Raw genomic sequence first — 27,787 nt, 5'->3', positions numbered from 1 at the left:
CTCCTCTTGAACACTGTGCCATAAGTGCTAACACCTGTGCCATCCATGTTTGTCTTAAACATATTTAAAATTCGGTGGATTATTAAAGTTTTGGTGACAGAAAATGTCCACATTTTCAAACACTCTCGCTGTAATGCAGTTGTTTCAATTTCTATGTAGTATAGATTAATTACATAGATCAGTTTTTACTAATAATTGTTTAACCATAAAACGTAGACAATTCCTTAATATTGTTCTCTCTGCCTACTTTTGCCCTTTAATAATTTGTTACAGAATAGTTCGTGCACTGTGACAGAAAATGTGTTGGCATGCTGCAAACGCCAATAATGAGAGATAGAATAGTTGGCATGTTAAATTATGTTCCTACATTAGTAATCTTGATGTCTGTTTAAATAGTATGGATATACTGAGCAATCTTCTGTACAGTTATTTATTCAGAATATAGACACTGCTTTAAAATGGTCATCACTTTTATGCCTTATCTTCTTCTTTACAATCTGTTACGTGACAGTTCCTAAAGTGCACATACTATCTCGCCATTAATTTCGTCCGATGTTAAAGGAGAACTTACGTTAGTAAAGTGGATCATAAAGACCGCAGAAGCGAAGTGCGCCGAATTCCCTCCGATCCATGCAGCACAGTGCCACCGACGAGAACCAAGCGAGGCGCTACGCTTCCTCCGTTTTCTCCGAGACTGGCTTGTGCGGCGCTCGACTACACCGAGGTATGGAGTGCTTTTCAAATTAAGAGCTTACTATCTACAATGAGAACCCCCACTCCAGAATAATAGCACTAATGATTTGAAACGAGAGGCACTGCCGCAGTAGCAGTCTAACTTCTCAGCTACTGAATCTCGTGGTAACCTGTCTGTTATATAAAGAATGTATACAACTATGCATAGTAATTACAGTGTCAGAATGCACGCCTTTTTCATAATCTGAAATTGTAGCTCGTCTAGCGGCCCTGCTTTACCCTAGGAGGCTGACACTTCTGTCCATTCTAAAAGATTATTCGGACTTGACGTGTTAAAGCCAGCGATTGTCAGCTATTTAGATCTGAACCAAAGCGGACTGAATGCTTTTTAAAGTCACTTAATTAGCGTTTAACTAGAGTTTTCACCTGTCATGTAAGCCATTGAGAATATTAAAATCAAAAAGCTAGAGACTGTAAAAAGCAATGTGCCCCTAAAGGTGAAATAAATACATCACCAGAACTGGAAAATACTCAGAATGTAAGTCTTCATGTAAAGTACTGATTATATACACAAACTCTTAAGAAGTATTTTTCAGACGTCAATGCAAACTGGCTGAATTCCTAAGGACAAGCAGCTGGCCAAGATTGTGTCATTACATAAAAAGGAGCCTGCGCTGACCTTGGTAACCATATTGAACTATACTTTGAACTAGTAGTGACTTTCAGTATATCCTGGCCTGATGAAATAAAAACATTATAAAAGGCAGCAGGCATCTTAGTGGACAGTCAGATTGTCTGTCATCCACAAAACCTCATCTTTAGTCTGCATCACTGTAAGCCTGACTTCCAGGACAACGAAAACACCAATTGTTTTTCTAATATCCCTTGCTGGTTGTCACTTCTCCACACGTGTGTACATACGTAGTTCTAATCTGGGCAGCGTGGGTTGGACCCTTCTCCTGTAAAACGCCAGGCAGTTCCTTAGCAGCCAAGTGAACCTCCTCACCTGCAACCCCCAAGTTCAGCAGAATCGCAACAGAAGAACCAAAGACTGAAACTTATATGAAAATGTAGTATGCAGTACAAAGGATAGATAGATAGATAGATAGATAGATAGATAGATAGATAGATAGATAGATAGATAGATAGATAGATAGATAGATAGATAGATAGATAGATAGATAGATAGATAGATAGATAGATAGATAGATAGATAGATAGATAGATAGATAGATAGATAGATAGATAGAACGAACAACTCTTCACACCAAGAATTGGAATAAGGGATTGAGTAGTGAAGCTGAGAAGAGCTACTTGGAGAGCCTTGTGCTCAGTGCTAGTTTGGAAACATTAGGCGAATGAGAACTGATGAGCTATACTGGGGTTGAAAAGCCTCCTGGCCAGAAACAGCATGCCGGCTCCGTGGGATGATTCTGAGTCAGTAATATAAAAACCCATGGGTCTCTGTGAGCTGCTAAGAGTTAATGAGAACTGCTCATTTTACCTCCAAAACTAAAAAGCCTGTGTTATGGTTAGGGCTCTGCTCTGTTTATATATGTTTAGAGCGATGCCTTGGCCACCAGGACGAGAAACCAATTTGCAGATCTATTGGCAACCACCTCTGCTTATATTTAAATGCCGGCACTGTAAACCGTCCCCAGTTACCTGTTTACGTTAACATTCTTTTTCCTTTTTCACTGCAGCAAAGCAATATTTCCATAACAGATGGTATGCTTGCATTCTGCTTTGACTCCGACACACAATAGAAAAACACGGCTAAAATGCAAGTCAAAAGGTTTGAAAATTTAAAAATATACTCTGCATGCTGAAATAAAGAACAAGTCAGTTACTGTGTGTTTACATAATCGAGACTCCCTTTTAAAATGAAGGGACTGATTAATCACTAAATCAGTCAATCTTCATTTCAGAGAGCACTGCTAAGGGTAAGCACTTTCAAAATGTACTTAAGAACTTGATCAGACAGGTACCTTCCAAATTGAGCTTTTTACAAAGCAGTCAATATTATCAGTTAATCTATTTTATATCGCACCTTTCGTAAGCAGTAACATAACATCTTCATTTAATAAATGTGTACCATTTAATATCTGTCATTGTGACAATTATCATAATTTCATTATTGATACTGCTGTTTAATTAAAATGTCCAAAATAGTCTTGGAATAGTGCAAACCCCCTTAAAGAGGACCTTATTAGAAAGCGTATTACACAACACTGTCACCTATTGAATCAGTCATATGAAGTGTCATTTACAGTGAAAACTGTGACAGGGCAAATAAAAAAGTGATTAACAAAATCACTTAATTAGTTAGTTTACTCAGAATCAGTCACAGTTTGCTCTTTGACAGGGTACATTTCAAAATAAATAGTATACTCCTTAAATCAATCTATAATAGACCCTGAACAGAATATGGCAGTTTAGATGCAGGATGAATAGATGTATGGAAATAATCAGTCTGTTTAATAGAGCAGCATGTGTAGTGTGAGGCATTTTATACCAATTACCAATTTTATGTACTTGGTTTGAATTATAAAAGTGCTATTTAAACTGAGAGCAGGACAGGATCTATCTATCTATCTATCTATCTATCTATCTATCTATCTATCTATCTATCTATCTATCTATCTATCTATCTATCTATCTATCTATCTATCTATCTATCTATCTATCACTAAAATGCTCCTTCTCTAATCCTGACAAAACACTTTATGACACAATCATTGACTTCCTCATTATTCTCACAATGTCTCATGAAATTAAGCCATATGCAACCTTCAAATGTGAAAATTGTGTATTAGGTGAGTAATCATTTAAATGATGTGGACGGTAAAAAAAAGCATAAATAAAAGTATGGAGTAAGAAAGGTATTAAAAACTGCATACAAACAAACTTTTATTACCTGCAAGGCAGAAGCTTCAAAGTTTAAGAGTAAACAATGATTACTACTCTCCTGAGAATTGATATGAAAGAAATTGATATTGTAATAGTTTATTTTTTATAATGTTTATATTTTTTTTGCTGTATGGATGTTGTGTGATGATGATGATGATGATGATGATGATGATGATGATGATGATGATGATGATGATGATGATGATGATTGTATCATCCCTCCATTTTATGTATTGTTTGGTACGAGGACCACATGCACTGCTAATGGGTCAGGTGGTTTTGGCAGCCAAATGCCCTGTTATTGTGCTTTGTTTACAATGGAAAGACCTTTTGTTAGCTAGAATGAAGTGTCCCCTCTGACAATTATTTTTGGATGATTTCTGACTTTTGGTTTTGACCAAGTTTTGTTTAGATTTCAAGTCCTCTGGTTCTTGATGCTGATTTCATTGGCACTAGTAAATGGATTTGTGATCTGCCCAGATGACCATGGTGCCCCAAAATAAGACCTCCACTTGTATTGAGTTGTATAATTATTTTGATACTAGTCATTTAGCCCGTTACAATAACGGGCGCTAGAACAGTAGTGCATAAACATTAGTAGGAACAGTCTATATTAAATGGCAAGAGACGTTGACCTCATTCTTTTTGTTGGTTGTATTTTTCTTTCTTTCAGCCTTTCTTTTGTTGATGTTTACTTGCTGAGCTGACCGTTCTTCATGGGCTGCCGCCGTGTATTGTGTGTCTAATGTTATGTGACAGTAATACTGTCTTGTATGGCTCTGTTCAATAAGGGCGCGCACAAAAAGGCGAGCCTCAAAAGGGCGACCGCAATCGCCTTTTTGTGCGCGCCCTTATTGAAGGATACCGTCTTGTACGTCCGCTGGCTTGTACGTCCGTAATATACCTTTAATCTCCTCTGAAAGTAATACTGGCTTGTATGTGGCTGTAATATGCGTCACTGTATTGTGTACCTTTAATTTCCTCTCGCAGTAATACTGGTTTGTATTTCCATAAAACGCCTCTAACTTTCTCTGACAGTAATATCGCGAGTCGCACCGTGCCCCGCGCATGCGCACTTCATCAGAAGACACCCACACATGGACACCTGGACGCACATAGGGATTTTATATATATAGATAAATTTGATCATGTTTTGATAAATTTTGACATAAGTCTTCATAATGAAAAGACCAGTTGCAAAAAAGTAAATGCAAGAATTAATAAAATGTAAGTAACATGGCATCTGATTACTGTCAGAGAGATTCAAGATGGTTTCTGTATTTGCCCCGAGTGCAATAAGCTATCCTGGTACATGTTCAAGTAAGCACAGGTCTTGACTCCGGAGTTCTTGGTCAATCCATTATCTTTCTTTCACTCTCTGAAATTCAAATGTAACAGAAATCTATGCACATCCAACCAAAAACAGAACATCTTGAGATGCCCATTTTTAAATGAGGTAGACAGTGTAATTACAGGCATGCACATTTAACTAATACACATCTTACATTTAGCATTTGAAATTCTTGGCCTTTGTCATGTTCAGAAGGCAAACTGAATGATGCGGAAATGTTAACATTTATGTAATATGCTACAGGTAAGATACATAGCGCTCACTTAACACCTCTAGGATGTTTCTCCTGTCACATGAAGTCTTTAATTTGACAGCAATATTTCTTCTAAATTAGAAGGTTAAATGACATTTAAACCAAGGCAGATCCATTCTAAGTACAACCCTTTACGTCAGATACAGGATGCCAATGCCAAGGAATGTAACAACAATATTTTAACATACACGCTATCAGCACTGAATTTCAAATGTACCGTATCCTGCAAAACGAATACACTCACAACAGCCTGATAACAATCCCAGTCACGTCAGAAATGTCTGTTTCATGTTTAAAATAGTTACTTAATTATAAAATGCGCAGGCCTAACCCAACATTATACATACCTTCCACTGTAAAACTATCACAATAGTTACAAGTACTGCAGGACTTTCCAGTAGCCTTAATATAACAATAAGATGTACGGTAGTTTTCTGTTATAATTAAGTATACGTACAAAAATCACCATGAGAAGGTGCTATAAAATTATACATTATTGATTGTAAACAAGAAGCCTTTAAATTAAAGTTCAGCAATCAAGTATTTGCTTTTTTACATTTATTGACTCTTATATTTTTCTGTTGCCTGAGTTGCCTCGAAAGCTTGCATATTGTAATCTTTTTAGTTAGCCAATAAAAGGTGTCATTTCGTTTGACTTCTCACTACTGTTGTCAAATCCTAATTCTCATTTAAGGGAACTGGAATGAAAAAATGCCAAACTTACACATATTTATTTTATTTCATTAGCCTCCCAAATTTAATGTCATCACTATGGTGGATCATAAAGAGGGTCAGTCCCGCTTAGAGACTTTCCATCGATAACTGGAAAATGATCTTGGGTGAAGGATTTCATCTGAGGGGGCAAAATGTGGGAAAGTAGATTCCCGTTAGATCTGGGCTAGTGGCGTGAAGGACACAAATCACTGTGGCCCACAAGCATAGGTTCAGCCTAAGAACCCATTTGGGTTAGAGATGGATGGGTGATTCTCAAGGCCTAAAAACAAAAGTTAACAAATGAACTTTTCGGAGTTCAGTTAACGAGTTTAGAACTCTACAAGAACCACATCATTGAGAAATTCTGGACAGTTGACCTGTGCAAAGTCATAAATCCTCAAGAGTATGTTCTTCCTAGGGCAATAGTTTAAGTAAGGTCTCTACCATACATGTATCATGACCCCCCTACCTGCTCCGTTATGTCATGAAATGCTCTCTCAATTGTGAACCACTAGGGCACATTGCAGCACATAAACCTCAGACACAATAGCACAGAAACAGTTCCAGATGCCAATGAAGAGATTTATTGCCACAAATGCCTTCTACCCACTCTTCTTCTCTAACAATATGACTCTTCCCTTCCCTACTCTTCCCAGGTGCGCTTCGTACATCTACTGTCCTGACTCTGACTCCCTGGATGAAGCAGAGCAGCTTCCTTTATACTGGACCTGGGAGTACTTCCAGTGTTATCACATTGCATTCATGGAGCACTTCCAGGTTGGGCAGAACCCCCCCTGTGACAGGCTGCCCACCAAAATTACTACTCCCATGCAACTCTGAACGAGGTGCACTCCAGAAGGTTGTCACCACCGAGTGTACTCAGGAAGCACATGGACCTGGGAATGCAGTCTCCCCCTTACCATTTATTATAATGGCCTCCCAACCGGTAATGGTACCACTAAACAATCTGGTCGGGATGTGGGTCCACCAACATCCTTCCATTAAAAAGGCCTCCCCATCAGGAAAGGAACCATCCATCACGGATGCCAGTCTATTACAGAGTATCATTTAGTGTAATAAATTGGTATATGTGATAAAGAATTGCTGTTATTTGTGGTTGGTCGTGGGGGATAAATGGCTAATTGTAGTTCGTATTTTTTTAAATATGAAATGTTTGAAAGAACCCTCACCCCACATGGAAATTTAAAATTGATGGTATGTTGAAATCCACCAGCGTGCACACAAGCAGCTGAAGCAATGGCAAATTCCTGACAGCACGTGCAGCTCTGCTGGAGTTTTAATAACTTGCATTGCTGTCAGGAGCAGCTATTTGACGTATAAAGGAGGATAATCTACAACCGAAAATGAGGTAAATTCTGAAGAGCAATCCTAATCCGTTGATGAGATCACATAGAATGTTTCTCTGGTATAAAACAGAACATTTTGAAAATTTGGTTTTTAAATGGAAGTTTTTGAAATTTTAAGAATGTTTGTAGCACAGTTTATTCAAGATATCTCACCAAAAATCCTTAAAGATTCAGCGTACCAAATTATATTGAAATTAGACCAGTGGGAGTCAAGGCATTTCAAGTGGATGGAAAGACAGATGAACAACTGGATGGACAGGCGGATGGGTGGACAGACAGGCAGACAAACATGAAACAGTAGTAGGTGCTTTGGTATTTTATGTAAACACATCTGCATAAAAGATTGCAGAGTTGCCATAATAATAGTCCTAAAAATGGATGTCTTTTTAACAATAAAAATTAACCCCTCTCTCAGTATATGCTAAAAAAAAGATTCAATTAACAGAAAAGATGGACAGAATCACTGTAACAGTAATATGGAACTGTAAGATCAATTTTCTTTATTACTTATTTTTATCTGTATTGTTGGGACTTTATACAGAACACAGTATACTGTATATTAGATACTGTAGAAGTTAGATTATTGTATTTGATATTATACTCATATAATATTCTTTTGTCTGATTTTGTTTTGAGTTTAAATAAATAAGGTACACAGATTTTGTCTGGCCTCAGAGGTTGGGGATGACAACATAGGGGTCTCATTGAAGGGTAAAGCAGGCTTACAGACATAAAGTACAGGACAGCAGGGGCTTCAGGCTTACAATGGGAAACCAAAGCCGTTAAAGCCCAAGCACCAGGTGTTACGTCCAGACGTCTGAGTTAATGTTATTATAACTAAAATGTCCAAAAAAGCTTCTTGTAAAAATAATTAAAAAAATAAATAAATTAAACCTAAACTGAAATTTTAAGCCACATACTCAAAATCAGATTAAAAATTGTTTCTGTGTTGTTAAATAAAACAATTACCTGCACCCTCCTGGTGACCAATAAGTCCTCTGAGGTGTGCATATGTGGGCACACAAAACATATTTAAGTTTCAGTACACAATCTTTCCATCCTTCAGGTAATTAATAAAACTTGTCATTAAAGCCTGTTGGTGAATACTTTAAAAATTCGGACGTGAACATCAGTGGGCTTTGTGCCCCGAACTATTGTATAACATTTCAGGAATTATTTTACTGCTCTGATGCTGTTCTTTCTAATCATACTGTAGGTCATTACGATAGCAATTGACGTGAAGAATTCATAATTAATTGCAGAATGATGGTACTTGAGGGTTCCTCTAGAGTGCCTCTTTCTCTTGAACGATTTGGCTCAAAAACGAATCAGCCCATCGTCATCTCATAACAGGCTTCAGTTTCGAGTTTGGTATTTTTCCATCCTGCCGTTTTAGCTCCGTCCTCAAGAAACTGTGACACACACCCATCATTGAGATATCGATGTTTTATCGAGGACCCTAAAATGTCGAGATCTGTTGAAAACCAGAAATAGAAATTTTGGATGAATCTAAAGCTTTCATTTCTCCCTCATAGACGATAGGTTATGGTGGGGTATGGGGCAAAGCGAAAACTGACATTAAAATGACCCCTGTCAGTTTTTCTTATGCCCATTCATTGCTACAGTTATTCAAGCACAGTTGACAGCTTTTCACTTTGAATTAACTGGTTTATGAAAGATGGTGAAGCAAAGCTTGGGGTTCAGTGACCAAATATTTCAACAAATAATCCAGAAGAAGGCCCCAATGTCTGATCTGAGTTCAAGCCATCGAATCAAAGAAAAGCCCAAGAAATACCAGTTTCGGACAAATTAGGCCACCATGAAGTTAAAATAATTTGTAACACTTAGAATATTCTGAAAAATCATACTGAGTTTCTTTGCAATGATACACAAAGTTGCAATGATACACACATGGTTTGAAGACAGAATAGCAGGAGTGTGTAAAATGTGAACGCAGGCGTGCAAAGCCTGTAAAATTATGTGAACCGTGCAGTTCTCTGGATTATGACATAGCGATCAACTCGATCTTTAATGTGGAGATGCCCCCAATCTGGCTCTGTTCACTATAAACCTAAACATTTTCTTTTCCTTGCTCTCTGTTGTTAGCTTATTTAAAGGTGGCAATAATAGGCGATACAGAATTTTAATTTCATTCTCAGTTTCTCATATTTTTTTTGAGCCCTGAGTTTTTCGCATCAGGCTTGAGATTTTTACCTTGCACCTCATGCTGTCAGATTAGGCATTAGTGGATTGGACAAATTTAGTCACGAATGAATGGATGGGTGGAAAACATTATTTGTTAAAAATGAAATATGTTTCTGGCTGGTAGTCGTTTTTTCAAGTCTGGAATGTGGCTCTGCTTTTAGACTCTGCTGAAAATACAGAACTGGGATTTGTAGCAGTTTTAATCAAGTTTGAATGATTTTTGATAATTTAGTTGTATCTAATACTACATCTTTTGAGACAGGTGCAAGTTTAAGTTGTCAGCACAATTTTTTTTAAACTTTCATTAATCAGTAACATTTGGTATGTCTGTTCAGTTTGATGAATGAATAAATTGTATGTGTCTGAATAGTTTAAACAAGCATATCACTGTAATAAATGCAGTATGTTCTGTAATGCATAAGAATTTCATATGTTTGGTATACGAATAGACAGTTATATTACGTAATAGTCAACAGTACGTAATGGGTAGGATAGCTGCAATTTTTTGCTCGTGAAGAAAATCATTTGCTCATACTAAACCAGTCTTTGGAGAGAACTTTGCTGTTGACTGTCTCTCCTTTTTCACTAAATGGCTATGTGGTGTATTGAACATGATGACTGTGTTTAGACAGAACATGAACATGGACACAGCAGTAAAATAGTGTCAGCCTCAAGCACAAAGACACAATACAGTCCCATGTTCAAATGAATGGATGATTTATTGCACAATACCTCAATGTGCAGCACAAAGCACATGTTATCTCTCCACAATCACTTCTCCTCTCTCCACCAAACTGCCTTCCTCCAGTTGAGTGTTGCTCGTCTTCCTCCCAGCTCTGACTTGCCTGGACAAGGGAGTGCAGTCCCTTTTATTGAATACCCAGAAGTACTTCCATTGCCAGGGCTTTTGCCCGTTTGAAGTACTTCTGGATCATATGGACGTTCCCAATCACAGACAGTGGAACTCCCTGCAAAGCCCTCTTGCAGCACCCACAGACCTCAGCAGGAGTATGTTACCGGACTACATTTCCCAGCATGCCTTACTGGTTTTCAAATGGGCACTGATTTCCAGGGCCACTCCCATCTAGTGTCCTGGGGAAATAAACATTCGCCAGAGACAGTCCTTCCCTGTCATCCTTTTCTATACCAGCCAGAGAAGGTGTCACACATATGTCTAGTTGGGACACCTGTCCATTTGCTTGGGGCTTCCCACCCGGGTAAGGAATCGTCTTCTTCCAATGGGCTGTCCATCTATCCATTTAGGCAGTCTTTCAGGTCTGGTACCTTTCTGTCCCTTGGCTGGGATGCCTGTCTGCCTACTACGAGCCTCCTGTCCAGGTAAAGAACCATCCCTTTCCTGGTCGGGATGCCCATCCAAACTGTATGGTAATTACATTAATAACAATCACACACTTTACAATATATTTTAATTTGTGACAGAAAAGTTATGCATAAAACCAGAAGTAAAACATTAGTATAACTGTGATGAGAACAGGCCATTCAGCCTAACTATCTCACCCCTCCTAATCACCTAGATTCTAAAAAAAAACATGAGATCTCAAGATTTAAAAATCCCTAAAGTTCTGCTCTCTACTATACTTCTTGATCATTTATTCTATTTGTCTATAAGGATTTTCCCACCACAGGAACTTTTTCAGGAACCAGGGACATTTTAGAAACTCAGACGCTTTTGTATCAATTCCCACTGCAGGAACTTTCGCCATTTGTAGTTGCTGTTTGGTAGTTTGACTCCACAAGGTAGGACATTGCACTATATTTAACAAGGCACTTGGACAGTGAGAGCCTTAGTTTGTCTTCTTGTAGTTAATGCTGGATATCACAGAAGGATAACAGCAGGTGGAAACGTAATTACTGTATACCCACCTCAATATGTCAGAAGACTGGTGACATGGCAAGTGCCAGGAATGAATGACCCTCTATGAAGAGAGAGGATAAGGCAACAGAGGATCGGTTCTGGCTCTGGTAGAATGCTTTCTGACCAATACAAGCAGCACCTGACCCCTGACCAAGAGAGATGGGATCATATCAAACTTCATCCTACAGGATAATCACTCAACAATCCTGCAATGCAACCACATGGCCCCTCTAATGCTCTCACCTAATTAGGTGCATTGGAGACCTGGTCCGTTAAGGTCAGCTGAAGTCTCGAGGGTGAATGATATCAGAAGCCACTAGAGAGCGTTCTAGCCTGATGTCCCAGTAGCAAAAGTCAGCTGAAGTGGTTTTAAGGCTGGTCTAAAGAGATCTCACCAGGGTCCCCTTTAGTTTCAACTTTATACAATTGGCAATAATGGCACAAAGAGGAAAATGGATAGAAAAAAAACTACTTTAAATGGTGAGAAAGTAGGAATGTTCTTCTACTCAATAGATGCCAGATTGGGAGTTTCAGAGTAGAAGCAGGGTTATGTTTCTAATCTGTTTAATTTTGTTCTTTGTGTTCTGTCTTTTGTCTTTGCTTCAATAAAGTCAACATTTTTGATATGCTTGGCCTCTGGCTAAATGCTGGGGGTCATCACAAATACTCTCTTTCTTTGTATTGGACAGAATGGCAATACAGTGGTGAGTCCTGCTGTCTCACAGCTCAAGTGGCTTAGGTTCAGTTCAAGGGACATATAAAGGTAAAATACGTCAGTAATTGAACCCAGTTTTCTCATCAAGAAGTACCTCTTGGAGTCTTTTCTGTCTGCTGCTATCAGGCAATTTCGTCCCAACATCCCAGGTTAAATGTTGATGCTTTTAAAGTTCATTTTGCAATTTTTATACAATTTGCCTTTTTATTGATTGATTGATTGATTGACTGGTTCATTGATTGATTGTGTTATGTGTCCTGTTTTTATGTATCTCCTGCTGTTTGCATCAAAATTTCCCTTTTGGATTAATAAAGTGTATGTAATCTAATCTAACCTAATCTAATTACAAATGAATTTAGACTATAACACCAGTCAGTCACAATCTGTACATAAACTGCATCAACATGCAAACTCCAAACTGTAAGAGAGCCAGAACTCAAACCCAGGCACTTGCATGGGTGTAGCAGCATCTCCAACAAGTGTGTCTGTGTGCTTCCCTACATATCTATTATTGGAAATGTTTACTGTCAAAGAAAAAGAATGAGAAGGGAATCTCAGCCTTATTCTACAAACAAGTCAGCATTCATTCCTACCCAGTGGCTACTTTAAAAATGCACGAATGGAAACAACAGGCAGGGCTTTCTCTCATGTGAGTTTGTACCACTTCTATTTTTAGGTCACTGCTCATCTTCATGTGTGCATAGAAACAGTAAATAGATAGACAGATAGACATATATGTAAGGCACTATATGATAGATAGATAGATAGATAGATAGATAGATAGATAGATAGATAGATAGATAGATAGATAGATAGATAGATAGATAGATAGATAGATAGATAGATAGATAGATAGATAGATATGTAAGGCACTATATGATAGATAGATAGATAGATAGATAGATAGATAGATAGATAGATAGATAGATAGATAGATAGATAGATAGATAGATAGATAGATAGATAGATAGATAGATAGATAGATATGTAAGGCACTATATGATAGATAGATAGATAGATAGATAGATAGATAGATAGATAGATAGATAGATAGATAGATAGATAGATAGATAGATAGATATGTAAGGCACTATATGATAGATAGATAGATAGATAGATAGATAGATAGATAGATAGATAGATAGATATGTAAGGCACTACATGATAGATAGATAGATAGATAGATAGATAGATAGATAGATAGATAGATAGATAGATAGATAGATAGATAGATAGATATGTAAGGCACTACATGATAGATAGATAGATAGATAGATAGATAGATAGATAGATAGATAGATAGATAGATAGATAGATAGATAGATAGATAGATATGTAAGGAACTATATGATAGATAGATAGATAGATAGATAGATAGATAGATAGATAGATAGATAGATAGATAGATAGATAGATAGATAGATAGATATGTAAGGCACTATATGATAGATAGATAGATAGATAGATAGATAGATAGATAGATAGATAGATAGATAGATAGATAGATAGATAGATAGATAGATATGTAAGGCACTATATGATAGATAGATAGATAGATAGATAGATAGATAGATAGATAGATAGATAGATAGATAGATAGATAGATAGATAGATAGATATGTAAGGCACTATATGATAGATAGATAGATAGATAGATAGATAGATAGATAGATAGATAGATAGATAGATAGATAGATAGATAGATAGATAGATAGATAGATAGATAGATAGATATGTAAGGCACTACATGATAGATAGATAGATAGATAGATAGATAGATAGATAGATAGATAGATAGATAGATAGATAGATAGATAGATAGATAGATAGATATGTAAGGCACTACATGATAGATAGATAGATAGATAGATAGATAGATAGATAGATAGATAGATAGATAGATAGATAGATAGATAGATAGATAGATAGATATGTAAGGCACTATATGATAGATAGATAGATAGATAGATAGATAGATAGATAGATAGATAGATAGATAGATAGATAGATAGATAGATAGATAGATAGATAGATAGATAGATAGATAGATATGAAGGGCACTATATGATAGATAGATAGATAGATAGATAGATAGATAGATAGATAGATAGATAGATAGATAGATAGATAGATAGATAGATAGATAGATAGATAGATAGATAGATAGATATGAAGGGCACTATATGATAGATAGATAGATAGATAGATAGATAGATAGATAGATAGATAGATAGATAGATAGATAGATAGATAGATAGATAGATAGATAGATAGATAGATAGATAGATATGTAAGGCACTACATGATAGATAGATAGATAGATAGATAGATAGATAGATAGATAGATAGATAGATAGATAGATAGATAGATAGATAGATAGATAGATAGATAGATTATTCATCCCTTCAGAGAAATTCAGACATCCAATTGCTCAAACATATCAGTAAAAATTGTTAAAAATGATTATAAAAGCAAGGTAAACAAGCATAAATAATTAAATAGCAAAAACTACAAATGGGTCAATTGTTTCAATGTCGGATGGTAAAGTGGTAACCAGGTCATGAATCAGTAGTATTGCCAACAGCAATATAAAATCTCACAGCAATAGGAAGAAATGATTCTCTAAAGCATTCTGTTCTACAGCACAGTGAGGGAAGGTGACAGCTATATTTACTTCTCTGACCCACCACAATGTTGTGGAGAGTGTGATTGCTGTTGTCAAGGATGGCCTGTACCTTCTTCCAAATATATCTTTTCACCACAATTTCCAGTGAATCCATAGTCCTGCCCAGCACCAAGCCAGAGTTCTTCACCAGCTTGTCCTGCCTATTTGTGTTCTCATGTCATACTGCCTCCCCAACAAATGGCAGCAAAGAAAAGGAAATTGATAACAACTGTCTGATAGAACAAAGACAGCATTTCACTGCGTACACTGAATGATCTGAGTCTTCTGAGGACAAACAGCCTGCTCTGCCCCTTCTCATAGAGGACATCCGTGTTCACAGACCGGTCCAGTCTGTCATCAAGTTGGACACCGAAATTTCGTAAGTCTGCACCACCTCAATGCCCTTCCCTTGGATATTAACAGGCTGAAAGGGGAATTTAGACCTGAGGAAATCCACAATCATCTCCTTGGTCTTCACTGTGTTCAGAACCAGGCAGTTCTTATTGCTCCAGTCACTAAAAGCTCCAATCAGATCCCTATATTCACCTTCCTGCCCATTCCTTATACACACTACAATAGTCATATCATCAGAGTACTTCTGAATGTGGCAAAAGTCCAACTTATATTTAAAATCTGTTGTGTTTAATCAATTATTTGCTCAAGATCCATTGATTCCATCACTAAAACAAAAATTACATTTTAAATGAAAGCCGCTATCCAATTAGGAGAAGAAACTGGTGGCCCAGAATTGTTCATCAAGCCAGCAGTAAAAGCTTTGATGCGAGTTTAGCAAATCAGCAAAAGGCACAGATTGAACTGAATGACTTCACCTGCAACAATACTTCAGAAACAATCACAGTGTGCATGTCAAACACAGTGGTAAGTTGTAGAGAACTTGTAATGTGAATTAAGTATGCCCATGCATACAGATGAAGTTACTTACAGTAGCAGAGGAAAATAGCTGATAACCTATCTGGAGTGAGAAAGTAACTGATTCCATTAGTAAAACATCAGTGGAATGAAAGTCGACATCCAACTAGGAGAAGAAACTAATGGACCAAAGGCGTTGAATGCAAGTTTAACAAACCAGTGAATGGCACAGAAGGAACTGATAACAACTAGACAAAGATGAAGTCAACACTAAATGTAAATTGAATTTGTTCTTTGCCAGCCAAGGGCACGTTTATAGAATGTGTTGTGTGCCCTGCAAAATGTACACGTTAAGTGCTCCAGGCGGCACTACAGATAGCTTCATGTAGCAAAAATACATAGTTAACTTAGAGTAAATGTGTGTTTAGGAACTGAGACAGCCCCTTAAGTGACAAGGGTGAAATAAATTTAGATGGAAAATAATTGATCGGTCAATTTGATTTTTATGTTTATGTGTTGTGTTTTAGTTTACTTGACATTTGGTTGTGTTGTGCAAATAACCAAGTCTGTTAGAATTGCACTGCATCTCCGCCTGACTCTTCCTATCCCTCAGTGCGTTTACATGTGCACACATAATTGGGTTGAGGTGAATAATCCTGTTTCTCAATAATCCGTCTTTACATGTGCAAATACTCTTCTAGAGTTCTCCTTTGGCAAAACTCATTAAACTGCACAAAAAAGAATGAAACGTCATCATTGGCCACCGTGAATCTGAAAACAGGCATGACCCTTGTGATAATTTTCTAGTGTTTTATAAATATGCTTATTCAAATTGACACTTTATTTATAGGTTTCTGTTACCAGAATGCACATAACACTGTTGTTTCTGTTTTGGCTGTGCAATTGAGCCCTGCAAAGGACACGGTAAGTGTGCTTCCTGCGTCGCACCTAGTGCCGCTGCGATAATAATAACACCGGTATTTGTACTTCAGTAAGATAAGTATTGTGGTGGGTTACTCATTACTTTAAAAATTAATTGGACTACTTTACGCAGGTTACTTTTAATGTGTTCCCCTACTGCTCGTGAAGATTGTGTGGTTTAGTTTAGAACTGTACACTCAGTTTATCACATAAATTAAGCAGTTTCTGAAATACTGAGAGAGATTATTTCAGCCAGGAGATGGAATAATGCAATCACCCAAACATTTCTCGCCTCTACCTATGGCTGCTGAAAGGGTGCATGAAACAAATACATGCACAGGCTGACAGAGTGCAAAAGACATGCATAGACTACAACATCTTTAAATGTAACCTAGTGAAGAGTTTAACATGGCCACATAATCAGATTATTCCCAGAGAAATCTATTTCTGTTAATCACGTTTTTTAGAGGCCATTAACCCGATTTCTCTAATCAGGGGTTCACATGGCATTTTAGAAATCAGGTTTCTTTCAGTAATTGTAAAGACGCTAACTGTTGCCCCTGGTGAGTGAAGTTTTTTTTTTTTAATCTTTATAGCTGATTAAATTTTACTTGTGATCTACTACTGGGAGAGGCTTTCAGCCCTAGCTCTAATTTCAACAGAGCACAGAGTTCGAAGGTGTTTGGGCCTGGGAGACACAATGGCTGCCTTAGCTGTTGCCAAGTCCTTTACAAACCATTTTTTAATTTTCTATTATGTGCGCTTTTAATTTATTCTTTTAAATATTATGATGTGCAATTTGTATTTATCTTTAATTACCATGTGTACATTACATTTATTCAGTTTTTTAGTTACTATTTTACTTATTTAGAATTTTAAATTTGACTTTAGGCATAATTATTTATTATGTTTATTTAGTCAGTTTCACATAAAAATAAAATAAACTAATTTCCGTTTATTAAATTCTGCCTGTTGATCTTGTTAATTTAGATATTTCACTACAATAATGGTGATGTATTTTACCAAGTTGGAGGGTCATATGGAGTTTTTTTGCCGGGGTCCCCAGAGTCCCTAGAATCGGGGAATGAGTTCATTATGGAACATGCTTCATAAAGGAGTGATTTGTTATTTTTAAATAATGCTATTTGCTCTCTAAGACCGTCCTTATTTTATTTGATGGACTAACACTGGTGCTGTGCAGTTCAAGACACTCTGGAGTGTTAGCTCAACATGCCAGCTGTAGCCATCTTGTTTCCTGGAGTTTCAGTGACAATCGAGCTGTAAGAAAGCTGCAGTAAAGCAACTGAAGTAACTCTCCATGGAAATTCTTATCTGAGCTGTCAAGGTTTTATAGGAGTGTAAGATGCCCCACGAATTAGAGGAAACCGTTTAGCCCATCAAGTACATCTTGCTGTAGTTTGTGGCAGTTTCCCACAGTCCTTTAAATAACTCGACTGTACTTTAAACTATTCATTGTTAGTTCATTTTTCAGAATGAGGAGCCATACCCATTTCTCAGTCTTCAAAATGTTCTGTCCTACTGACACTGAGAAGCCTGCCCCTGCAGCAGACATTTGTCCTAGATGAGGAGCTGAAGAGTTATTTTACATGATATAACATTCTCAAATCTGCTGAATCCAAGTCAAGTTTGCAGCGATAATGTTTTTCTTGGACAGGCTTCCAGTCTACCGCAGGGCTGATACAGACACTCTCACCCACATTCACATGGTCAATTTAGAGTCAGAAATTTACCTAACCTACAGAAGAAATGAGGTAAACCCCATAGAATCAGGAGTAAAACCCATGTAGACACAATGAGAATGTACAAACTCCATGTGGAACACAAGTAGGTAATTTCATGTCATTTTTAATTTGCTTAATCCAGACCAGGGTCTCAATGAGGACTGGACCCTATCCCAGCTAGCATAGGGCACAAGGCAGGAACAAACCCTGGACAGGGCATCAGTCCATCACAAGACAAACAGACACTAGAGACAATTTAGCATCGGCGATACACCTCACATGCATGTCCTTGGACAGGAAACCAGAGAACCCAGAGGAAACCCACACAGGCACGTGGTAAACATGCAAACTCCACGCTGGGAGGACATAAAACGGGAACCCTGGTCTCCTTGCTGCTATGCACCACCATGCAGGTGAAAGCAAGTAGGTGCAAGAATACATTTTATGGATCAGTGAGGCAGCACACCTTACCTCTATGCCACCATACCACCTGAATAATTACAGATGTTAGGGGATTGTCCTGCCTTGTGCCCTGTGCTTGCTGGTATAGGATCCAGTACCCCAGCAACCCTGCTCAGGATTATGCAAGCTTAAAAATATGGTATGGTATGGTGTGATAATAAAAAAATGCAGGCATTTAACATTCTATGACTTTTTATTTCCTTGATTAGTACTGCGTATTTGCATAATATTTGTTTTACGTTAACAATCAAACTGGAAAGATGTTTTACAATACATTTTTCATAAGTTGGTTCATTCAGTCATTAAGATAACAGTGCATGAACTCCAACTACCCTAATCAGACAGAGAGAGAATGTAACCGAAATACACAAATACATGTAAACTTTGTAGCTGAAACAGGTAATTTAGAGTCTAACAAGTAACCGGTTTTAAATAAATTGAATAAATGATGATAAAATAGCCTATTTCTGGTTAAAGTTAACATGTGCCTCATGAAGACTCCTCTTTTACTTCATTTGTCAATATGAATTTCCATCCATCCATCCATTTTCCAACCCCCTGAATCCGAACACAGGGTCACGGGGGTCTGCTGGAGCCAATCCCAACCAACACAGGGCACAAGGCAGGAACCAATCCTGGGCAGGGTGCCAACCCACCGCAGGACACACACAAACACCAAGCACACACTAGGGCCAATTTAGAATCGCCAATCCACCTAACCTGCATGTCTTTGGACTGTGGGAGGAAACCGGAGCGCCTGGAGGAAACCCACGCAGACACGGGGAGAACATGCAAACTCCACGCAGGGAGGACCCGGGAAGCGAACCCAGTTCCCCAGATCTCCCAACTGCGAGGCAGCAGCGCTACCCACTGCGCCACCGTGCCACCCCAATATGAATTTCCAAAATAAAATCAAATTACTTCATAATTACGTATGTGAACTATTTTAATAAACATTAATTTCAAAAGAGTTTAAATTAAACAGATAAAAATGATACACTAAATTGAAGAGTTGGTTTGTAACAAGAAGTCAGTGCCAGACAAACTACACTCCACCAGATGAACTAATAGACAAATGGAATAGATCAATGGAATAGATAAACTAATAGACCAGAGGAACAGATCAACAGACTCAACAGAAGAGATCAATGGAATCAATGGAACACAGCACCTAAAAAACCAATGAAACAGATTAACAGAATCAATGGAATAGATAAACAGAATCAACTGAACAGATCAATGGAATAAATGGAAATATATCAACTAATAGACCAACACAATACATCAATGGAATCAACAGAATATATCAATTAATAGAGCAATGGATTAGATCAACAGAATCAATGAAGCAGATCAACGGAATCGATGAAATATATCAACTAATAGAATAACAGAATATATCAATGGAATCAACAGAATATATCAACTTATAGACCAACAGAATAGATCAATGGAATCAATGGAATATATCACCCGAAAGACCAACAGAATCAATGGAATATATCAACAGAATCTACAGAACATATCAACTAATAGACTAACAGAATAGATTGTCAAGCTTGGGTCACAAAGTTGCAAAGGAGAGTTCAACAGGTTTTCCAAGGACTAGAAACTTTATTGCTGTTCTGGCAAATACAAACACAAGTCTCTTTCAGAGATGATCCGGCCTCACAAGGAACAGCTGTCAAACTTGACACATTGGCCCCAACTCCTGTTCAAAAGAACACAGTCAAGGGGGTACAGCGGCTCGGAAGCAGCAGCCGGAGCAGAGCGAGTCTGGGGAAAGAGAGACAGGAGAGTGAGACCTTAGGATGGCTGAGGCTCAGTCTTATAAATGTTTGAAGGCCCGCACAAGGAGGACGTCATGCGGCAAGCCAGGAGCTGATCCCGCAAAGATGAGCTATAAGAGTGTTTGTTTCCCATTGAAAAACTGTTTAAGAGGGGGTTTCTGAAGGGCGGTCGTCTACCCCTGCAGAAGCGGTCACAAGATCAACAGTATCAACTAAATATATCAACCAACAGACCAATGGAATAGATCAACAGAATATATCAATGGAAACAAGAGAACAAATCAACTAACTGGTCCACGGTAGACAAACTTGACTTAACCAAAGAACAGCACAAAAATACAAGCAGACAATAAAGGCATCAGTGCTTTGAAAACCACAGTGCTTGCTATAGTTGTAATGTAAATGTAAACGGTAACTCACAGCTTGTACCATTCCCTCCTTATGTGTTCAGTAAATTTGGTTTAGGATGGTGTGACGTGGCATCCACAGTGAACAAACTTGGCACTTTCATCTCTGCTTGGCACCTCCTTTGCAGCTAAGCCTAGTAGTGCAAGGCCTGTTCCTATCACTTTGCTATTCTATCTTTTCCAAACTTGCCTATAACAAAAGTTGCAGGAGTGATTTAATGCGTTTTCTAATATACATATTGTCATTTTTTAAAAAATGATGCTGTCATTTAATTATCACTATACTATATACACTAACAACTTTGCACACATGACCACCTAATGTAACACTGAGGTACTACCAGCCATGAAAAAAAATGGAGGCAAAGCACATAATTATGGTCAATCAGAAAAAAATCCTGTTGAATTCTTTGCTACATTATATGTATATGTATATTTTCTATACAGATTTTTAACTTTGTTTTTTAAATGCAAAAGAGTACTGGTAATTTTTCTCATTACAAATCATTACTAAATGAGCAAAGTAATCTAACAGGGTGGGCACAGCCTACTGAGGCCTACCCAAAATTACTGGTCTGGTTGAAATATTAACGTGAAATGAGCTGTACCAAAATATATATATATATATATTTTCTAAGATTGTTGGCTGATGTCAATGTCTTTTAAAATTAATACATAAAACAGCAGCAGCCCTGCCACTGACTTGTTTGAGAACTCCAAAGTTGAAACATGTTCTGATAATGAATACACAAATATGTTTAACTTCTTATGTGGTTCACCAAAGAAAAAGTTTTTGACATTGGCCGGGTCTCAATAAAGTAACCACAGGCTTGCAAACTGCTTCCCGGACTAATATATGGAAGGTCTCCCTCGGGGCATCTCAAGATTTATTTGCCTATATCCTTTGAAAATTTAATTGTCACCATCAGCTGGTTGACCAGGCACTGGAGCTATGCCAGCAAAATTAGGCAGGAATGGCTGGGAAAGATCTACTTTCAGCTCAGATATTCTATTCTTAAAGTATTTTTCTCATTTAAGTTGAGCTTCATCCAAAAATGTTGTGACTCAGCCAAGTGAAACTGTTTGCCACTGACAAAGCAGAACAAGAAGTGACATGATATAATTACATTTAATGGTAGACTTGAGATGGCTGAAAAATGAGACAAATGTACAGCTTGTTATTGTATTGTAAATTTGAGAAATAATCCCCTCTAATAAGATAGAAAAGTGTTGTTTTCCAAAGAATAAGGCTGGCAATTTACCAAGGAGCAGAAATGTAAACTATTTTGTCAGCAAAGCAGTTACAGGTGACAAAGTGTGTAGCACTTTCTTGTAACTGCATGGACCTCAGTTCAACTCCTAATGATTCGCTTTTGTGTTAAATTTGTGTCTGTTATAGGGTAAGATCTCAAACTGTGGCGAAGCTTTACAAATGCTTACTGATTCTTTTATTTTCCAACCCAAAACTATTCATATAAAAATGATTAATGCAAAATATAAAGTAAAAATACATAAAACAAATTAACTTGCACTTTACCTTTGAAAAGAATCATGGCTGGTATGAGTGAGTTTCTAAACTGTTGTGGGATTGCACCCAACGGGATGACATGATGAAGAGCGTCCCAAAGCAATCGCAGTCTCCCAGTGCTGTAGCAGTTCTCTGTAAAAGCGAATCCGAAAAGATCACGGACATGCTATAAGCGCCTGCCGTCAGGCCCGGTCTTAGGTATTATGTGGCCCTAGGCGAAAGGGGGGTCCAGGGGCCCCCTGGAAGCTCTGTGAAATGCATAAAAATTAGACCAAGGAGTCGATCCGGGGCCCCCCGGACGCCGGGGCCTTAGGCGGTCGCCTACTTCGCCTATGCCTAAGGCCGGGCCTGATTGGGACAAATAATGCTGTAGTATATTTAAGTATATATGACAATTGCTCACTCTGACAATTTGTTTTGGGGGCCCCCAAGAAGGCGGGGGCCCTAAGCTATAGCTTGTGTAGCTTATACGTAAATCCTGTACTGATTATAAATGTGCAGTGCCCTGCCTGACTGCTGTGTCTGTGTATAAATAACCGCACTGTTGCTGTTTCAAGCTGAATAAAGCTTGTGTTGCTAAAGTACTGAGACTCAGCTTCGTGTTTTAGGGTGCAAGACGGGGACTCGCACGTCACAGCACACACAAGCGCGCGCGCGAGCACACACACACACACACACACACACACGAGCGCGCGCACACACAGTCACAATGCTAATGCTGTAGTAAACACTATACGCTCATACGGATGTTGACTTTATGAGTGAGGCACGCTGACTCAGACGGAGAATAGGAGACGATTGACCACAATCCCGCAGTGAGAGAGAGAGAGAAGAACCATCAGCTCAGTTGTGATCACATGACGCTCAGCAGACAAACTACTCGTACTACAAGACATCGCTCGTTTATCAAGTGAAAATTTATTAAAAATTTTTGCTCGTCTTGCAAAACACTCGTAAACCAAGTTACTCGCAAACCGAGGTTCCACTGTATTCTCAATTGTAATTGAAGTATGTAATTTTTCACCCTTCCTCTGAAACAGGTTTATAGAGGGTAATATCTATATGAAAGGATCAAAAGTAACATCATATTCATAATCACTGACCTTGAAATATGCTAAAACGATACCCCACATGCTTATGTTTGAAATTTTTCATTTTCAAACTTCTGGAATTGGATCTTAGAGGGTTTGACCGGCAGTAAAGAATCAAATATCAAAAGTATAATCATATTTATGATCAACTCCCTCAAAAAAGCATCAAATGACACCCCACTTGCATATATTACCAATCCCTATTTCTTCACATTTTGCTAAAAGGTGTTACTTTGACTCCTCATACCCCTTTATCTGCCCCTCTAGGGTTGGTGGATGTGGCATATACAGCTTCTAGTTCTTTTATTGGTTTACTCTTTATCATAAGTGTGCACAAAGTATGTTAAAGAAATGACCTAAAAATAGAGTCTTATGGGCCAAGAGTCGTCGGTTAGGAATAGGGGGCATTCCCAAAAAGCTTGATGTCTTACATAACTAGAAATCAAGGCAAGTCAAGTGGTATATCATCTGTGGAGATTCTTTCATACCAATGAGTCAGGAGGTGGTGGATATTAAGAACAAGGAGTTTATAAGTATTTCTTATAAACACAAGGGTGTTGTACTGTGTTAGCCATTATGAATGTAGTGAAATGTCAAGCAAAATGACACCTTTTATTGGCTAACTAAAAAGATTACAATATGCAAGCTTTCGAGGCAACTCAGGCCCCTTCTTCAGGCAAGATGTAATCATTGTTTACATCTAGTCTGAAGAAGGGGCCTGAGTTGCCTCGAAAGCTTTCATATTATAATCTTTTTAGTTAGCCAATAAAAGGTGTCATTTTGCTTGACATTTCATTATAAACAAAATAAATTGTATTACAAAAATGTTTAATCCTGACAATTGTCAACAAGTTGAACCTCAAAATGAAATCTTGCCTTTCTTTAAAAAACACAGAAAAAAATTCTCGAAAATGAAAATCCAGGACCTGAACTATAACTAACCTTGTACAGCCCCATTTTCTGCACCTTACAATTTCAAATATATTGAGAGATTTTTCATGGTAACAATGGCATAAATTTCAAGGTAAGATCATTGTACTCACTAATCACGGCACATGAGAGTAGAGATGTGTTGCTTGTTAGTACCTGCAAGTAAGATTTTTAAATGCACTCTGCAAATGAGGCAGTAATGACCCTGTAAAAGTATACACCATAAATATACACATACACATATGATATCAGACAGTACATGCATTAAGCAGCTTTGAGAATGTTACGTTATTTATACAGCATATTATGGCACAAAAGGTATGTGGCCAGAACCCAGAGACGAGGTTTTTGGCCAGTCTCTGCATACGAATTTCAGCCTAGTCTCCGATTCTGCCATGTGTGCATGTATTAGGCATTTCTGTTTGGTTGTTTACTTGGTAACCATGGAAACTAAGGATTCTATACAGTAAAATGCTGCCAGATGAGCGAGTGGCTGCTGATGAAGGGAGTTAGAGGTTGGCGGAGGTTAAGGGTTGGAGCAGTAGGAGGTTCAGCTTCTGTTTGCCATCAATACATCATTGACAGGAAATGTGAAGGTCCTAACATCTAGAAACGAAAGTACTGGGCGAGAATAAGCACAAATCTCATTTTATAAAGCTTCAACTTTGTACAGATATGTAATCATCACTCTGAACGCTTCAAGATCTCACAGGATGTAAATTTCACTCTGAAGACTGCAAGTTTTCCAGGAGGACCTTACCAGCTTTTAACATTTGATATGAAAAACAGAGCAGCTTGCATAACTCACCAGTTTAACCCATAACAATCCGATCATCCTTCTCAGCATCATAAACAGAATATCTATTAATACAGAAAGTGCACATATGGATCCCAGTTAACCGTAAATAGTTTGCTCCAGAGGCCATGGATTACAGAACATAATTCCTGTGCAGACAGATTTGGCTTTCAAAAACAAAGTATATTACATAGCATATAGGCAAAAAAAATTCTTTAATGCTTAGGTTTTACTATAGTTTCTTGATTGTGTATAAAAGTATTTTCTGTATTTATTTATTCAGGATCTAAAGTGTGACCCAAACACTTATAAAGCATTTAGAGTAGGTTATTTACTAACTGCATTCCTCTTGTGTTTATTTCCCTTTGATCATTTCCTCAGAATACTTTACAAATACTCTATAATGCACATCAATTGTTGCAATTTTATTTTATGTAGTGCTTTGCACAGTGATTAGTTTAGAAAACTCCTTTTAGTGGAAAAGTACTGTAGAATAAGCCTAAGCTGTGTTTATTAAGCATTATTCACTGAAAACATCACAGTACAGATCAACATAATGTAAACGATCAATCTTTATTATTTAAAGTGTCATTCACTGTATATACTACAATAAGACAAATGATGGCAGCTTGTAATGCAGTTGATTAACATTTCTGTATAATGTGTGTTATTATGAACTCCTTTTTGCAGCATACAATAGCAGAGCCTAAAGCAGTTGATTAGCCTGCATTTTGTTTAATGTCTTTCACTACCAATACCCTAAAAAACTCCTTAAGCGTATTTGTATCTATGTAACATCTCTCATTGTGAAGACCTTCCTTTAACACAATACGATATGCACAACTGATAAGCATTTTTTGTATAGAGCTATTCATGTGAGCGCTTTTGTAAAGTACATGACAACATAGAGGTATTGCAATTAATCACTCCTTAATCTATATAAAGGTTTCCATACTGTACACCTTCAAAAATAAATTTACATTAAATTTTTTTTTTGATATAGGGCTTTTCGTAACATTTTCTTCATGGGGTTTTAGGAAATAATGACTGCCCTAAGAGTGGCTCAGTTGTAGCACTGCTACCTTGCAACAAGAAGGCCAGGGTTCGGCCCCAGGTGCTCCCTACAAGAAGTTTACTTGTTCTTCTTGTGTCTGCCTGGGATTCCTCGAGGTGCTCCTGTTTCCTCCCACAGCCCAAAGAAAAGACGGTTAGGAGGACTGGCGATTATCACTTGACAAGTGTGTTCAGCCTGTGATGGCCTGGGGCCCTGTCATGGGATTGTTCCTGCATTGTGCCCTATGCTTACTAGACTAGGCTTCAGCTTCCCTGCAATTCTGCACAGGGTTAGGTAGGTTTAGAAAATGAATGGATGACTCTCTTAACAATAACATGATATTAATAGCTGGCATTTTTGTAGTAAACAGGTTAAGTAACCTAGCATTGGTATAAGATGCTGTAATACCAGGGGTTCAAGCTAAGAACCATTTTCAGCCTGTTATTGCAAGGGAATGACCTTATAAATGCTGCAGTCAAGATAATATTTTTAAATGAATAGTATGTCTTTTTTTCAGTTGATGAAATTCATATATACAGTATTTTAGTAGGCAGTATTTTCTAATTTTATAATGATATTGTCAATACAAGAGATTCATGACCTGTTTGATAATCTACCTTCCAACACTGTAATAATTGACCCATTTTGTACTTTTTACTGTTTATTTATTTATGTATATTCTCCTTGTTTTTATAATAATTTTTTACAATTTCTACTGATGTGTTTGAGCTACTGGATGCTTGAATTTCACTAAGTGGATGAATAAAGTATCTATCTATCTATCTATCTATCTATCTATCTATCTATCTATCTATCTATCTATCTATCTATCTATCTATCTATTGCATATTTATAATTCTGTTAATGATTTTTGTAACCTTGATATTCGTGTCATAAGAGTTAAATAACAATGCATTTCACTGCATATTGTACTGTATGTATAATTTGTATGTGACAAATAAAATATGATTTGATTTGACTTAATATTATTGTAACACCACATCAAAACTCTGCTTTTCCATGAAATATCCTTATAGTCATTAATTTCTGTGATTTTGGTGCAACATCTTCTTCTTCTCCTAGGACAGTTGGAGCTGACCTTGTGAGTAGGTGAGCAGCTCAAAATCCGTCACTATTTAAAACATATGCTATATTAATGTTGGTTAATGTTGCTGCCTCATAGCTCCAGTCTTTGGGTCACACTCTGTGGCTTGTTCAGTTCTTTCTTTGCTTGTGTGGGTTTTTCCTTCAGAAATTCCTTTAACCGGTGACTCTTGACTGGGTATGAATGAACACAAGTGTGTGTATGTGTGTCTTGTAGCAGACTCTGCCCTGTCTAGTGATTGTTTTACATTCTATCTGATGGTGTCAAAGTTATTGTTTAGTTTCCTATATTACAATGAGTAGGTTTGGAAATGTAATGAAAGAATCAACAAATTCAATTAG

At 37.5% G+C, this 27,787-nt stretch overlaps 1 protein-coding gene across 5 annotated transcripts in view; it reads right to left on the bottom strand.

Annotated features, from left to right (window-relative positions):
* Positions 1–27,787, bottom strand: part of mypn (myopalladin) — a 364,168-nt gene that overhangs the window by 110,221 nt on the left and 226,160 nt on the right. Inside the window, exon 1 of one of the 5 annotated variants that reach the window (XM_051923398.1) lies at positions 572–744. The exons of the other annotated variants lie outside the window; for them this stretch is intronic. The gene's annotated coding sequence lies outside the window, so the exon portion shown is untranslated. Of the gene's footprint in view, positions 1–571; positions 745–27,787 lie in introns of those variants that run through there. 5 annotated transcript variants of the gene reach the window in all.

The sequence above is a fragment of the Erpetoichthys calabaricus genome, chromosome 2 (assembly GCF_900747795.2).
Source record: "Erpetoichthys calabaricus chromosome 2, fErpCal1.3, whole genome shotgun sequence".
Classification (NCBI taxonomy): domain Eukaryota; kingdom Metazoa; phylum Chordata; class Cladistia; order Polypteriformes; family Polypteridae; genus Erpetoichthys; species Erpetoichthys calabaricus.
The sequence above is the reverse complement of the archived record's forward strand: the minus strand, read 5'-3'. Positions and strand labels throughout refer to the sequence as shown.